The 15156-nt window shown below is 40.6% G+C and overlaps 1 protein-coding gene across 2 annotated transcripts in view; it reads right to left on the bottom strand.

Annotated features, from left to right (window-relative positions):
• ARIH2 (ariadne RBR E3 ubiquitin protein ligase 2) overlaps nucleotides 1-9323 on the bottom strand; it is a 57832-nt gene extending 48509 nt beyond the window's left edge. Inside the window, exon 1 of one of the 2 annotated variants that reach the window (XM_030205543.1) lies at nucleotides 9143-9323. The gene's annotated coding sequence lies outside the window, so the exon portion shown is untranslated. Of the gene's footprint in view, nucleotides 1-8106; nucleotides 8202-9142 lie in introns of those variants that run through there. The other variant, XM_030205544.1, reaches the window with a different exon arrangement.
• Between the last annotated feature and the right edge of the window lie 5833 nt (nucleotides 9324-15156).

The raw sequence follows: 15156 nt of genomic DNA, 5'->3' as shown, positions 1-15156 counted from the left end.
GGGGACGGGGTGGGGACAGAGACAAACTTTGTCCACGTGTCATTTTCTACTTTGAAGGCTGTTAATGAACTGGATTGTTATTTATGTTTGAGTGATGCAGATAATGATATTTAGATTTTTTTTTTTTTTTTTTTAAACAAGCAAACATGCTGGCCACAACTAGCAAAATTTGCATGGGGGATCCTGTACATCCTGCTACCAGCACATCTTCTAAGAAGACAGCTTCTATTGCAGGAAGGACTATGGAAGACAGGAGAGCTGGACTGAATCCTGAGATTGTTGATGACTTGCTCATCCACAGATTCAAAAATCATAACAGTGCTTCATAGGGCATATTTCTCTCCTCTAAGGCATACAGAATGGGTTGTATTTTGTAATCCTGGACATTTTAACAGGGTGGTTTAGGATTCCTTGGGGTAGTAGAAATCAGCTATTGTTGGGGTTGGAAGGGTAGAGGGTGGTGGAGAGGGAGGGAGGGTTATTATAGCTGCTCGCTGTCATTATTGTTTTCTATTTTTAATTTATATACAATAGGTGCATAGCATATTGTTCCTTTTTATACTTTAATAACAAGATTTAAATATAAAATCATAATTGTTCAAGGCTTTTGCAGATGAGGACAGAGCCCAGGGAGATGGGGCCCAGAACCTTTGGGAACGGAGACAAACTACTTTTATCAAAACAGTGGTAAACATGGCCCGAGATGGCATCGGCATGCGGGTTTGCCGTGCGCTGAGGCCACCTTTTACTGCCATTGGTAAAAGGGCTTTTTTTCAGGAGGACCAGTAAATGGTCACGCGGTAAGCAAAATATTGCCGTGTGGCCATTTACAGCTGGAGTGCTTACTGCATCCTATTTAGGAGATGGTAAGGGCTCTGGTGCCAGGGGTAACTGGATTTCCTCCGGGCATACCTCCGGTGCTAGAAAATAAAAATGTATTTTTCTAGCGCTGGAAGTGGGGCACAGCAAAGGCAGGACTACTGCCAGGCTCCTGGGCGAGCCTGACAACATGCCCGATTTGCTGCACGCCAAGCCCTCTCTTCCGTCCTTTAGTAAAAGGGCCCCTTTGTGCGCTGTGCATCCAGTAATGTGCGCATACACCGCGCAGTGGCTTCTTGCATCAGCCTTAGAATACTGGGAGACTAGAGGCCTTCAAAACACAGAAAAAAAATTACATCTAAATTGGTGTCAGAAAGATATTTTTGTTAAAAAAATGTTTTTTAAGTTTTAATTTTACAAGTCTTAAGCCCCTGGAGCAATTTCCTAACTTGAAGCATGTACACATGCTTGCATTTTGGAAATTTGCCAGTACCTGAAGAAAGAAAAGTATATGCACCCTATTTACATGTATATGCAGTTATAAAATAAGAAATACAAACAAACAACTTGGTAACATTGAGGATTATGTCTGAGAATACCTTTCAGTCCACCAATCTCAAGTAGCAAATCCACTGCAGATTCAGCAACATAATCCAAACAATCACTTAAGAAAATATCAGGTTTACATCTGAGAGAAGGACAAGTCTGTTACACCTTGAAAAACAAACAAGCTATTTGGTTTGTACAATTATCCTTTGTGATTTATGTTAATTTCCTAGTCATCCAAAACCATAGCACCCAGGGTGAGTAACAATATGCAAAAATGAAAATATAAGAAAGCATGAAAGCAATATAAAAATATAGTACAAAATAAAAATCACAACACAATTTCAAAAAATATAATACACATGTAATACACACAAAGCAGATGGACAAGACAATGTTGTAACTCTTGCCTGCTTTAGCAGCCAACAATTTCTAGGGGACACCGTTACTCAGAAAAGCAAAGAAAAATAACACACACAACAAAAAAAAAAGGACAATCTACATCTGAAAGAAAAAAACGTGTTCCAGGGAAGTTGCTCCACAGTCTGAAACCAAATAGAAGAGAAAATGAGGTCACAAATACTAGACAAATGGACAATTTTAATAGAAGAAATACAAAAAGTAAACCTCCTTAAGAAAAGCAAACTCTGGCAGCTCATAAATCAAGATTTTGAATACCTAGCTAACTAGTTATAAAAACACCTTGTACATAAAAACTAAAAATATAATCCAAATATTAGTCAGACCACTGCCTCCAAGAATTTCCCATACCCATCACAAAGACCAAACAGGAAAAACCCAGCAGGGAAATAATCCTCACCAGAAGTAAGATAGATGAAACCAACCTATGGGACTAGAAAAACAACTAGAACACACAAAAAGCTGAAACCTCTCCCCCCCCCCCCCCCCCGCCCCAAGAAATGGTTTCTCCCTGGAATCAAACACTAACACCCTAAATGAAATAGCACCACTAAAACCAAAAAAGATCCCTAGGAAAGCCATAAATCATGGGTACACACAAGAATTGCTACAACTAAAGAAATCATGCAGATAACTTGAACGGACTTGGCAAAAATCATAAGTCCCCAAGATAAAAGCACATGGAGAACACTGATCAGTCAATAAGGAAAAGATAAAACAGGAAAATAAAAAAACTACTACTCCAGCAAGATCTCAGAAAGCAACAACTTCACCTGCATCCTATTTCAACTGGTTAAATCACTCACAATACAGACACAATCACTCAAAAGAACTAACAACCACCGAAGAACTGTCTATATTTTTCCAACCCAAGTCAAAAAAAAAAAAAATGATGAACAAGCCCGAAAACTACACACCCTCAAGCCACAACACTCAACTTCAACAAAGACAACTGCCTAGCAAACCGCTTCTGGCTCACCTTCAAGGAAACCTTCTTCAAAAAATTCCAGACAACAATCACAAGATTCTCTAAAGGATCCTGTGCTCTGAATCCATGTAGAGCCAACCTTCTTAGAATGGCAACCCCCAAAACAAAAGCCTGCATCATCAACACGATACAGACCATGCTGAGGAAATGAATCTTCCGTGAAGACCTTGGCAGAATCATCCTAACCCCACTACTCAAAGGGGAAAGCCTAGACAGAAACATAGAGCATAAATTAAATTTTTTCATTGATAGGTAACCAATGTAGATCTTTAAGAAGAGGAGATGCTTTCACATAATGCGGCGAGCTATATATAAGGCGGGCAGCCATGTTTTGTGTAGTTTGTAGTTTTCTTAGCAGACTCCACTTAATACCTGCATAAATTGAAGCCTTGCTTGTACAGTGATTGGGCAAGGGGTGTAATCAGTACATTGAATATTATTGAGGAGAGCAGTGAACCCTGGGGGACTCCACAGTCTATTTTCTAAGGAGAACCTGGGGGACTCTACAGTCTGCTTTCCAAGTGGAAGAATTTGTGGTATTCATCTTTACTTGGTAAGACCTAGTAGTCAAATCCAATGAACCATTCGATCATCTTTCCTCCAATTCCGATTTTATCTAGTATTCGTTCTAAGATTTGATTAACCATGTCTAATCAAGACATGTTGAACTGTAGTAGGAGGGTGTTTTTCCTAAGTGAAATTTCCTTTTTAAATTTCGCTAGTAATGTGATTAGAACCGTTTCTGTACTGTAATGAGTTCTGAAGCCTGATTGGGCGTAATGTAATATAGAGAATTTATTTATGTAGTTAATTAGCTGGTTGGCCGCTATACCTTCCATTACTTTGGTGAGAAGTACGGATACCGCTGGTCTATAGTTATAGGTGTCCAATGTGTTCCTTAGTATCCTTTGGAATAGATGTAAGCAGCAAGCTACTCTTTTTCATTGGAAATCATCCTTTCTGGAACATAAAGTTGAAGTGAGAGGTAAGTTGGTCAATGAATCGGTCAGGGGGTGTTTTCAGGATATAGTTGGGGAATATATCTAGCATGCAGTAGGTGATGGAGAATTTTTTTTACTGCTTATGCAACTATGTCTTTCGTGAGCTGTGAGAAGGCTGTTCATCCCGTCTACTGGTGATTCCTCTGGGGGGGGGGGGGGGGGTAGTCCATTTTGTCTATGAAGGTTTCGAGGTTGGTATTATCTGTTAAACTCTTCCTTAGGAGGTTGAGGATCTTTCCTTCGAAGCGTGTAGCCATTTCATTTATTGTTGGATGATCATTGTCTGTTGTCAGTGATCTGGTGTTAAGTAAATTATCTAAGAGCTTGTATAGTTTTTTCGTGTCTCTGAACTCTGTGCCTACTTGTTTTGGGGTTTTTTTTTATAGTATTATGTTTTATCCTGTCTTATTTTGTTTCAAGCTTTCCTCCATGCCGCTCTGTTAATTTTGTTTTTCATCCACGATTGTTCTTGTCTTCTGCAGTGTGCTTTTAGTGTTTCCAGCTCCTCATTGCACCAAGGAGCTGTTTTGTGCCTTTGTTTGTTTACTTTTCATGGGGCTATTTCATCTAGTATGGTAGTGATCCTTCTGTCCCATTCTGAAAGGAATTCTTCAGAATCAGTTGTTGGTGACCATTGATTGTCATATATAGCTGTCCAAAATTAAGTTGGATCAACCTTACCTTGGGATTTATATTGTTTTTTTTGTTTGTGGTGGTTGGGGCCCATGTTCTTTCCAATAGAGGGTCATGTTTAGTTTACAGTGGTCAGACCAAGGATTTTCAGTCCAACTTAGGTTCTGTATTTTGAAGTCCATCTCCGGTGAAAATCTGTATGCAAGTAGGTCTAGGGCATGGCCTTTGAGGTGGGTTACAATCAATGATGGTCACTGGAAGTCCCACAGTTGGAGGAATTCATTGCACTCTTTCGTGCTAACTTTGCTCTGGCTTTCTAAATGTAGGTTGATGTCTCCTATAACCATCACACTGGAATTAGCTACACACGTGTACAAGATGAAGTTGGGTTGAGCCATTTTCCAATTTCCTGGGGGTCTATAGTGTCGGTGATTCTGATCAAGGCTATTTCTAGTTGCAGTGTTATAGATTCTGCTGTGGCTTCTGCTTTTAGAAAGGATCTATATGTCAGGGCGATGCCTCTGCCTTTCTTCCCTTTTCTGGTCCAGTGCAGGATTTTATAGCCGGGAGGGCATAGGTCCAAGATTATTGTGTCTTCTTTATCGTGCATCCATGTTTTGTTGGGGAACACTAAGCCGAGATCATCTACTAGTAACCAGTCTTTTATCATTTCTGTTTTGTTTACTGCTGATCTAGCACTGATGTAACCCACTGGTATTGGTAGGTAATTGTCTTCTGTGAGCATGGATTTGGCAAGCTTTACTACTTGGCGTACAGTTAGGTTTCTGGAGTGTTTAGTTTTTCCTTGTTTTCTGTTTTGGTTGATCCATTTGAGTGTTCTCTATTGTTTGGGTCTCTCTGTTTTTCCATTTGAGATCTGCCAGGATGAGAGATGATGTTTCTCGATGGAGGATTCACCTAGCAAAGAATTGGTATTTTGCTGTTTTCATCTTGTGTTAGGGCTCCTGCGATGTTTAATATCATTAGAGTACTTAAGCCCTACTAGTAGATTTGTGATGTGCATTTTGCCTTGTATGGTGAGCACTGTAAACATGAAAATCTCTCTATATAGTCAGATAATTGCCTACTTATATATGCCTCCAAACTTTTCGTAAATAATAGAATATCCGTAAATGGTCTAAAATTATGAAAGAATACATCTAAACCCTGTAATTTAGGTATGGCAGTAAGCACTATGGACCCGATACCCAGAAGCAAATGCAGGTGCTACAGGCCATTAGTGCCGGACTAGGGCCTACATTTGCTAACTCAGAATGCTGAGAGCCGGTGAGTGTGTGAACCAGTGAGCTTGCTGGCTCCTAGCACAATAGCAAGCAAATGCATGCTAACAAGCTATTTCCCTATTCTTCCCTAATGCTCAGAGGACAGCGTGCCAAACAAGGGCACTTCTGATGCTGAAAACCCTATGCCAGCTCCAAGCCATGAGAGAAAGGGAAGGCTAGAGGAAGAAAAGAGCCCTGTCCACCAGAAAAATACCCCCAGAACACCTTAACATTCTCATAGGAAGAGAAGTTTGTGATGCCGGAGATGGATGTGTTAGAGCAAAGGCTGGAGAAATGGAGTCAGCACGGAGTAGCTGGACATTATATAAGGAACAGTGCTTCATGCTAACTCAAACAACACGGTACCTGATAAAAGTGGTTTTGCCAGTTGGCTTGTCAAAATTGGCACCTCTTCCATCCCCCCCCCCCCCCCCCCCCCCCAGTTGTTCAGGGCATGCGCGCAAGAGCTGTGCTTAATGCACAACTGTTCAGCGCATGTGCCACTGTCCTCCCACTGAACTTCCTAATGCTCAACACTATAAACACACCTATGTTTGCATCTCATTAGTGTTGAGCATTAGGAAGTTGTTCTGCACTAATCAAGTGGTATTTGTACAGCACTGTTCAGTATAGTGACGGAGTTTTGTGCATATGCCCGTCAGTGACCCATATCAGGTGGTAATATGCCTTGTCCCAAAAGTTTATTAAGAAACAGAACTAGCCAATAAATAACTAAAAGCAAAGGATTATAAAATAAGCTTGAAGGATATTTGTCCAGTACACATCTAGACAAATATTTTTGTGACAAGGGACACGTCATTTGGAGTGATAGGAACAAACGTATCCTACAACTGGCTTACTCTGATAGCTGAAGACTGGCTAGTTAGAGAGAACAAAAGTTGATCTCTTGAGATCAGCATGAACAATCTCAATCTTATTAGGAAAAAAAAAACTGAGCAGAAGGTTGAGAATTATGAGACAATATTACAAGGTGAAACAATTTTTAGCACTCTGTAAAACTGTTATCAATTTCATTAGAATAATATATTTTTTAGCTTCAACATTATAGGTCTTCATTGCCTGTTTCCAAGCTAATTTAGCACAAAGATTAGAACTTTTTCACCAGTTTCTTTCTAGGCATCTGCAGTTTTGTTTCTGCTCTCTTTAAAAAAAAAATCTGTGAACCAAGGTAAAGATTTAATAAATCACACTTTCTTCTCTTTTAAAGGGACTAGAGTTTTAACTCTTTAGTGTCCAATGTTCCCACCAATCTGTTCCCATATGGCGTATTACGGGAACATTGGACACTAAAGGGTTTTAAAGTGGTGTCAATAACACGATCCCACGGCAACAGGATCAGTTAGAGGCATATTAATTTGAGTGGAAACTCTGGCTGAAAAAGAATCACTATCAATCTTTCCTCTAGTCGCAATTCTGTGTCTATTTAAACTATGAGAGATCTGACCCATACTAAGACAAAATTAAATTGCAATTGAAAATGGTCAGACCAAGGTATGGCAGATCACTCAGGAGAGAATATTAGACAAGGCCAGGCAAATATATTGAACAGCCCTTTTCATGAGTGGGACCCAAAGAGAATAAAGACAGATGACAAGAAGGCAAAACTGTTTTAAAGTTGTTGCTATTGGAATCTGAATTACATTCTTATGAAAGATTTAAATCAGCAACTACCAAGGATCTAGAATATTGACATACAAAATTTGAAATAATTTCCTCTAAGTCTACAGAAAACCATGGATAAGAGAAGCAAATTTTGATACATCCCGAAGCTTACAAATCATGTACTCCAAACCTCAAAGTCAAATTTAAAAAAAAAACTTTTGTAAACAATAGCTAAACCACCACCTAGCCTCTCTGATCTTGGGGAGTGTACAATACTATAACCTGAGGGTAATAAATGCATATATCAAGACTATTATGGTCCACAAGCCAGGTTTCAAAAAAAAAAAAGGCCAAATCCTAGGTCATAAGAAATCAAATCACTAAGCAATAATAATTTGTTCACAATGACCCTAGCATTAATATAAAAACAAGAAACAGGTGTAGTCAATAGATCATAGACAAACTCAAAAAGTCAGTACAAATAATTCCTTTAAGAATGATGGCAAAAATTAGCTCTATTATCCAAAATTGGCACAATATAATTCTGAGAGAGATCTGATCAACCAATTGCTTTCTATTTTCAAATCCTTCTTATATCTTAACTTACACTTTGTGGGATACAGCACAGGTATAGTACTACTAATGGATGCAGAAGTATCGGCTCTTAAAACATTCAGACCTAAAAGGGTCAGGCATTAAAAAATGAACCATCTCATAGTGACAAATAAGAATGTATAAAAATGATCAAACCCCAAAGCTGTCCACACCAGAACACACCCCTTAAGTGGCACACCTTAGAACTGGAATGCATTTGAAGAGAACATGGCCAGAACTGATGATGTCACAGGGCTTCAAGCCACACCAGTGAGCTTCCCAGCATGAAAGTCTTCCAGATTGCCCTCAGAACTGGTGAGCCTGTGAAGGGAATGTGGCTGGTACTAATGTCACTCATTTACAAACACATAAAAACAATAATATTCAGATGTTTAAAAGAGATACATCACAATCTGATTAGTCCATAAATTATATATGTCTATAGAAACAAGTTATGAGAAAAACTACCAATTATCTGATAAAAATAACAAAAACAATTTTGCTGACAACAGCTTGTTTTAAAAATCTTTACTGGCATTATAAGAAAGCCAACAGTAGACCCGAAACTGAGAGACCTAATTTTCAAGATTAATGCAACTAAATATGCTCAATATTTATGCACATTGTTTTGCATTTGAATTTACTTCACTGAAGATTCTGTACTATTCTCTGAACATTTGTAACCCAGCCTGCAGAGCACACTGTGCCCTAAAGTAGAGTGGAAAAAAAGGTTGGAAACGTATTGACTACAATATAATGAATAAAGAAAATTCAGATGAGAAAATAGATCCCTCTAATCTTTGCACTGCACGCGTTTGAAGCAAAACCAATTTCATCCAAAAACATGTAAGCAACAGAGCTTCATAATAAACATGCACACTCAGGCTCAACCTCAGTAACTTAAGCAAAGCAGACTAATCTAAGGTTTGAATAGCCACAATGGAGCAAAGCTCAGAGGAGAGTATCAAGGAGAAAGTCTCATTCTGTGCTGCTCTGACCCTAAGGAAGAAGCCTCACTCAGCAGAGAATTCAGCTTTAATTGCATCCTTCCTTGCCCAAACTGTAACACAGCAGTGGCACTTCGTTGAACTCATCCCGCTCAGGGCCCGAAGCCCCATAGGATCAGGCCAGGAGAGAAGAGTAAACAAGGCCACATACCCCGGGCTCGTCCTCTGCCCGGACCCCCCCTGTCCGCCCCCCTTCCCTCCGCAGGGCCCCCCGCTCTCCGCACTCACTCGGCAGGGGCTCACGGCAGTACCCGGCACCGCAGACTCAAAGCCCTGGAGCGACCGCAGCCGGGAATAATAGCACAACTCAAAGGAGCAGCAGAGCAGGGCAGCCCCTGCGGCCGCCGACCTCCTTTCTCCTGAGAGAGCAAAAGCACTGCGCCCACACGCAGGAAGCCCTGCTCCCGGGCACACCGTCACTTCCGGTACCCTCGCGCTAATTGGGCGGTGCTTGCAAGCGGGTGCCTGCCAGTGGGTAAAGTCGCATGAGATGAGATGTCGGATGAAAGGTGGTGGCGGGGTGAAGCAGGAGAGGGAGTAAGTGAGCTTAGGTCAGAGGTCATGCCACGAGAACCTTAGGGAGCGAGCGAACGAGCCTAGGTCAGAGGTCAGTTACCTGCCACGAGACCCACTTCTCGGAAGAAGCTTTAGGGAGTGAGCGAGCCTAGGTCAGAGGTCATTTACTTGCCACGAGAGCCCCTTCTCGGAAAAAGCTTTAGGGAGCGAGCGAGCGAGCCTAGGTCAGAGGTCAGTTACCTGCCATGAGAGCCAGTGATGGGAGGAAGCTTTAGGGAGCGAAACAGTGTACCAAAGTCAGACGTCATTTATCTCCCACGAGAGCCTGTGCAGGAAAGAAGCTTTGGGAAGCGAGTGTGCCGAGGTCAGAGGTCATTTACCTGCAATTGGAGCCAGTGTTGAGAAGAAGCTTTAGGGAGCGAGCGACCAGAGGTCAGAAGTCATTTACCTGCCACTGGAGCCAATGTTAGGAGGAAACTTTGCACCCTCTGGCTTATGATCTGACCTCTTTGTGCATTATGGTACTCGATGTCCAATCGTTTATGCTGAAATCAGCCCTACACTTACCTGCACAAGGAGAGAGAGGATCAATTCAGTGCAGAAAACCAAGGTAGCCCTAAAAACTCCCTCTAGAAACAGGGTCAATTGTTTGTTTTTTTTTTTTTTTTTACATTTGTACCCCACACGTTCCCACTCATAGCAGGTTCAATGCGGCTTACATATTAAATACAGGTACTTATTTGTACCTGGGGCAATGGAGGGTTAAGTGACTTGGCCAGAGTCTGAGCTGCCTGTGCCTGCAGTGGGAATCCCCAGGACCAAAGGCCACTCCTCCACTCCTAGTTTTAAAAGTTCATATCGTGGTATAGTGTAATAAAACATTGATGAAATTAGAATACCCAGTAACATGTAATTACAAGCAGAAACATAGTCATGTATATATTTATGTAAGAATAAACTATGTTTTGATTTAATAAAACAAAACATATAAGTAGCAGGTAACCAACTAACAAAACCTGCTGGTAAAATCGTACACTGGGGCTCATTTTCAAAGCACTTAGACTTACATGTAACTTTGTAAGACTAAATGCTTTGAAAAAATGCTTCTATATCATGAAGATTCAATAAAAAAATTATTGCAGACAAAGTCCAAGTCTTAGAATGGGTGCAGGTAGGTGAGGTAAAAAAAGGATTAGTGTGATCTCTAAACACAGAAACTTTAAAATGTATTGCAGTATAAAGCATGACCTCTGGTGGAAAATTATTTTCAAGGAACAATGGAAACCAGGTTCCTTCCTTATTTTAAAACATAAAGATCAACTTGCCATTTATTTCTATTCTAGTTTGGATCTTATTCTAATATTTTTGTTTTCCTTTTTTTCTCCTCTTTTATTGTATTCTTTGCTAGTAAAGGACAGGTTTCTTAGTTCAAATATTTCATGATAACAGCAGTTTTTTTTAAATTAAAGCTCAGTCATACAAAATAAAGGCAACATTGCCATTATCACCAAAAACATTACAAAAATTCAGAATAACATCCAAAAGGTAGTAAAGCAGCAAACACTTCACATAATTCCCCCCCCCCCCCCCCTCCATCAAATCTTCTACGTAATGGGCGGAGAAGAGTCAGGGCAAGTAGTCCACTTCACATAAGGGTCCCAAGTGCGAAAGTAAGCCAGAAGTTGTCCGCTACACAGAGCTGTTAGTTTGGACATCAAGTGAATATGGGCTAGTTTCTGCAAAATTGCATCAAGTCCAGGCAAAGTGGGTTGTTTCCAGGCCACAGCAAGTACTATTTTGTTTGCTACAAACACATGGGTGACTAAATGATGGATGGCTGCTTTCACACCCTGTGGCTTGAAGTGTAGGAGACAATAATCCATTTGTAAAGAGTATGAAGTCTTGGTAAGGCTGAAGACCAATTTCAAGACAATAGTTCAAAATTATAACAGCAATTTCTTGATTTCTAAATGATCCCAATACCCCACTGTCCTTGACTATCACAGGATAGTATAGCCAGTTAACTTTTCAGGATATCCACAGTAATTATGTAGGAGTTGATTCCTTTGCACCTTTCCCCCACCCTCACCTCTCTCTTATTCTACAGCTCATCCATGTGCAGATGGAGAGAAGTGTTTCATGTAGCCTTTATTTTCTTCTGCTGGTGAGTCAGACTTATAGCGGGACCAGAGTTTCATTTCTGAGTTCTTTAGAACTCTGGGGTGGTATGCTCTCTGGTCCAGGTGATTTGCTACTTTTTAGATTGTCAGTTTGCCCCATTACATTTTCCAAGTTCACTGTAATTTATTTCAGCTCCTCAAAATTATTACTATTAAGTACAGTTTTTCAGCATATGTATGTTCCCAACAACCTCCTCAGTAAAAACTAGTATCTTTTATATCCTTGGTCATCTGATGGTCTAGCCAACTCTCTTTCTTGCTTCAAATCGAAAAACTTTTTAATATGAATTTTGGCCCTCTATGACAAGCTTTTCAGACTATCTTTGTACCTGCCTCATCACTGCTTTGTGTCTAATTTACCAGTGCTTTTGCTTTTCTTTAAGAACTTAAAAATGAAATTGCAGCCCCATTATTAGTAATTTGTAACCTGCTATCAAATTATCTGTGATTCTCGTAGATTAGAGGGTAGCAAATATAATGCAATTCTTTTAAAGGACTTAAGGAGTTATCTGGGAAAGTGTAGAATGGTGGTCCTGACATGAGTGCTAGGCAAGATGGTTAAAACTATTGTAAAGAACAAAATTACTGAACATATAAATAGACATGATTTAATTGGACAGAGACAACATAGATTTAGGGCCCTGCTTATTAAGCTAATAATTAGCGCGCACTAAAAACCCTAACATGGCTTAGTAAACAGGGCCCTTAGCCATGATTTAATTGGAAAGAGACAACATAGATTTAGCCAAGAGAAGTTTTGCTTCACCAGTCTGCTATATCTTTTAAAGGATTATTAAACGTGAGTAAAGGTGAGCCCAACTGGATTTTCAGAAGGTGTTTGATAAAGTATCACACAAGAGATTCTAAGGAAATTAACAAAGTTATGGGATAGAAGGCAATATCTTATTCTCACTGGGAACTGGTTAAAAGATAGGAAAGAGAAAGTAGGTCAGTTTTCCTAATGGCAAGAGCTGAATAGTGTAGTGCCCCAGGGATCTGTACTGGGACCAGTGTTTTTGAACATTGTTTAAATGATTTGGAAAAGGCAATGTGGAGATGATAAAACTGGCAGATGACACAAAATTATTCAAAGTTATTAAATCGCCAGTGGGTTGTGAGAAATTGCAGAAGGACCTGGAGAGATTAGCCATCTGATATTTAAAACCATTTAACTGGCCAGGAACGGCTCCTTGCTGGTTAAATGGCACTTAACTGGCTATCTGGCAATATTCAGCGGGAGCTGGCTAGCATTTAGCAGATATAACTGGCTATCCTCCAATATTCAGCACATCAATGGTTAAGTTTGGTAGTCAAAGTAGGCTGCCAAAAATAGCTGGAATGTCTTTGGCCAGTTTAAACTTAACCGGCCGGTGCTAAGTATCGGCTTGGCTGGTTAATTTAGATCAGCCAAAAAAACAGCTGGACATTAAATGCTGGTCAATGGGAACAACCCGGCATTTAATATCTGGGCTCAGTATCACCCGCGAGAGGCAGCCTGGCTACCTCCCGCAGTCTGAATGTCGGGCGCTAGGAAACTAGAAATCCAAATGACAGATGAAATTTAATATAAACAAATACAAAGTGGCACGCAGAGAGAAAAAATAATCTAAACTCTAATTACATAATGCTAGGTTCCATATGAAAAAGGATCCAGATGTAAATGTGGACAAAAATATTGAAATCCTTGGCTCAGTCACTGTGTGGCAGCAGTCAGAAAAGCAAACAGGAAAGGAGTGGAGACGAACATGGAAAATATAACAATTCCTCTATAATTCTCCATGGTGCAGCTGCATTTTGACATATGCGGGGGAATTTTAAAAATGATGCCTAAAGTTAAGTTCTAATTCCACACCCAAATTTCAGCATGGAAATGTGTTTCAATGGATGCAAGGTGCTGAAATACGGCTGAAACAGCAGATCAGCATGGAAATATACTTCTGCACCCAGTCATAGGATAGCAGCTAAATGTATCCATGCACAGCTGCAAAAGGGACGTTTCTATGGGAGGAGCATGGGCAGGTCAGGGGCATTCTGGAAAACTGCACATAGTAAACCTTAGACCCGATATAGCGCGGGATCGGTTACAATGTGGTCAGAGCTTGGACCCCAGAATTTCACGTTTTTCAGGTGCAAGCTAATTATTTCTGATCTAGTTCTAATTGGCGCAAGGCAGTACTGGCTAACATGGAAAATTATAAAAAAAAGGAAAAGAAAAGCATGGTCAGCACAAGAAAAGCTACAAGCCTTAGACCTTCTAAAATCAGGAAGAACGCAAGCAGACACATGAACGTTGGGAAGTCCACTGTACAGGGGTGGATCAATGATGAAGCAAACTTACAGCAAGCCACAAGTGATTTTGATGCAGATGAGGGTCTCCCATGAAAACAGCTACAGCAAGCAAGCAATAGCCCCCTGGATAAAGCCATGTTCACTTGGTTTTCCCAAGAACGAGCAGAAGGAACGCCTATCTCAGGAGAAATAATCAGGAGTCAAGCAGAAAAACTGAAAAAGGAACTAGACCAATAGCGTGGGCTACAAGCAGAGGAAACGGAATTTAAAGCAAGTAAGGGTTGGCTTACCTGATTTAAAAAGAGGCATGGCATAAGAAAAGTTGCAATTTCTGGTGAAGTTCAATCAGATGACAACCAAGAGGCTAATGATTATCCACCAAAGTTAAAAGCTATCATTGAAATCATGTGCTCTCCGATGGGAATTTTGTTAGACAAATATGAAGCTTTTCTTTTACAGGGGGGCTCGGCCCGTCAATTGGTTCGGAAGGCCTTTTTGATTGGTAAGAGGCTAATAATGAGCCAGTGGGTGGCGGAGACCCCTCCGGACTTCTGGCATTGGCGCAACAAGCTACATGAGTTTATGTTGTTTGAGAGGAGAGGTGTGGGCAGCTCCCCTGGGCGGCTGAGGCGGTTCTTGGATGTTTGGGGGCCATATATTCACAGCCTGTCTCCTAAGGGGCGGAGTTTAGTGGTGAACGCGCTTTAAATATATATTGAAGTCAGACCATCCTTTGTGGTAGGAAGTCTGGATATCTCTCAACAAGGGGAGGGGGGTAGGTGGGGGGGGGGGGAGGGAAGGATTTCACTGTTTGTTTTACTGTTCTAATTTTTGGTAACATTCTGTTCCTTACTAAATTTTGAGAGTGGTGGAAGTTTGATATGGGTTGGGGGAACATATGAGTTCAAAGTAGACTGTTTTAGAATGCTGGCAGGGGGGGAGGGGGGTGTTATACTAAAACATCGATGATAATTGTTATCTGTATAATATCATCAATAAGAACTGTTGAAACATGAATATAAAGCATAGATGGGGGGGGGGGGGGGGTAAAAATGTTAAAAGTTTGATGACTGTAAGCAGTGGTGTATATTTGTTGTGTTACTACCGTGAGTGTTGCAATATTGTACTGAAATCGTTGTGCTGAGGTGGATTTGTAATTTTTGATTCATCAATAAAAAACTGTTGAAACATAAAAGCTATCATTGATGAAGGAGGTTCCAGAGCTAATTTACAATTGCAACGAGAAGGACTTTGCTA

Source organism: Microcaecilia unicolor, chromosome 6, assembly GCF_901765095.1.
Source record: "Microcaecilia unicolor chromosome 6, aMicUni1.1, whole genome shotgun sequence".
In the NCBI taxonomy this organism is placed as follows: domain Eukaryota; kingdom Metazoa; phylum Chordata; class Amphibia; order Gymnophiona; family Siphonopidae; genus Microcaecilia; species Microcaecilia unicolor.
This window is presented reverse-complemented; position numbering and strand designations above follow the sequence as displayed.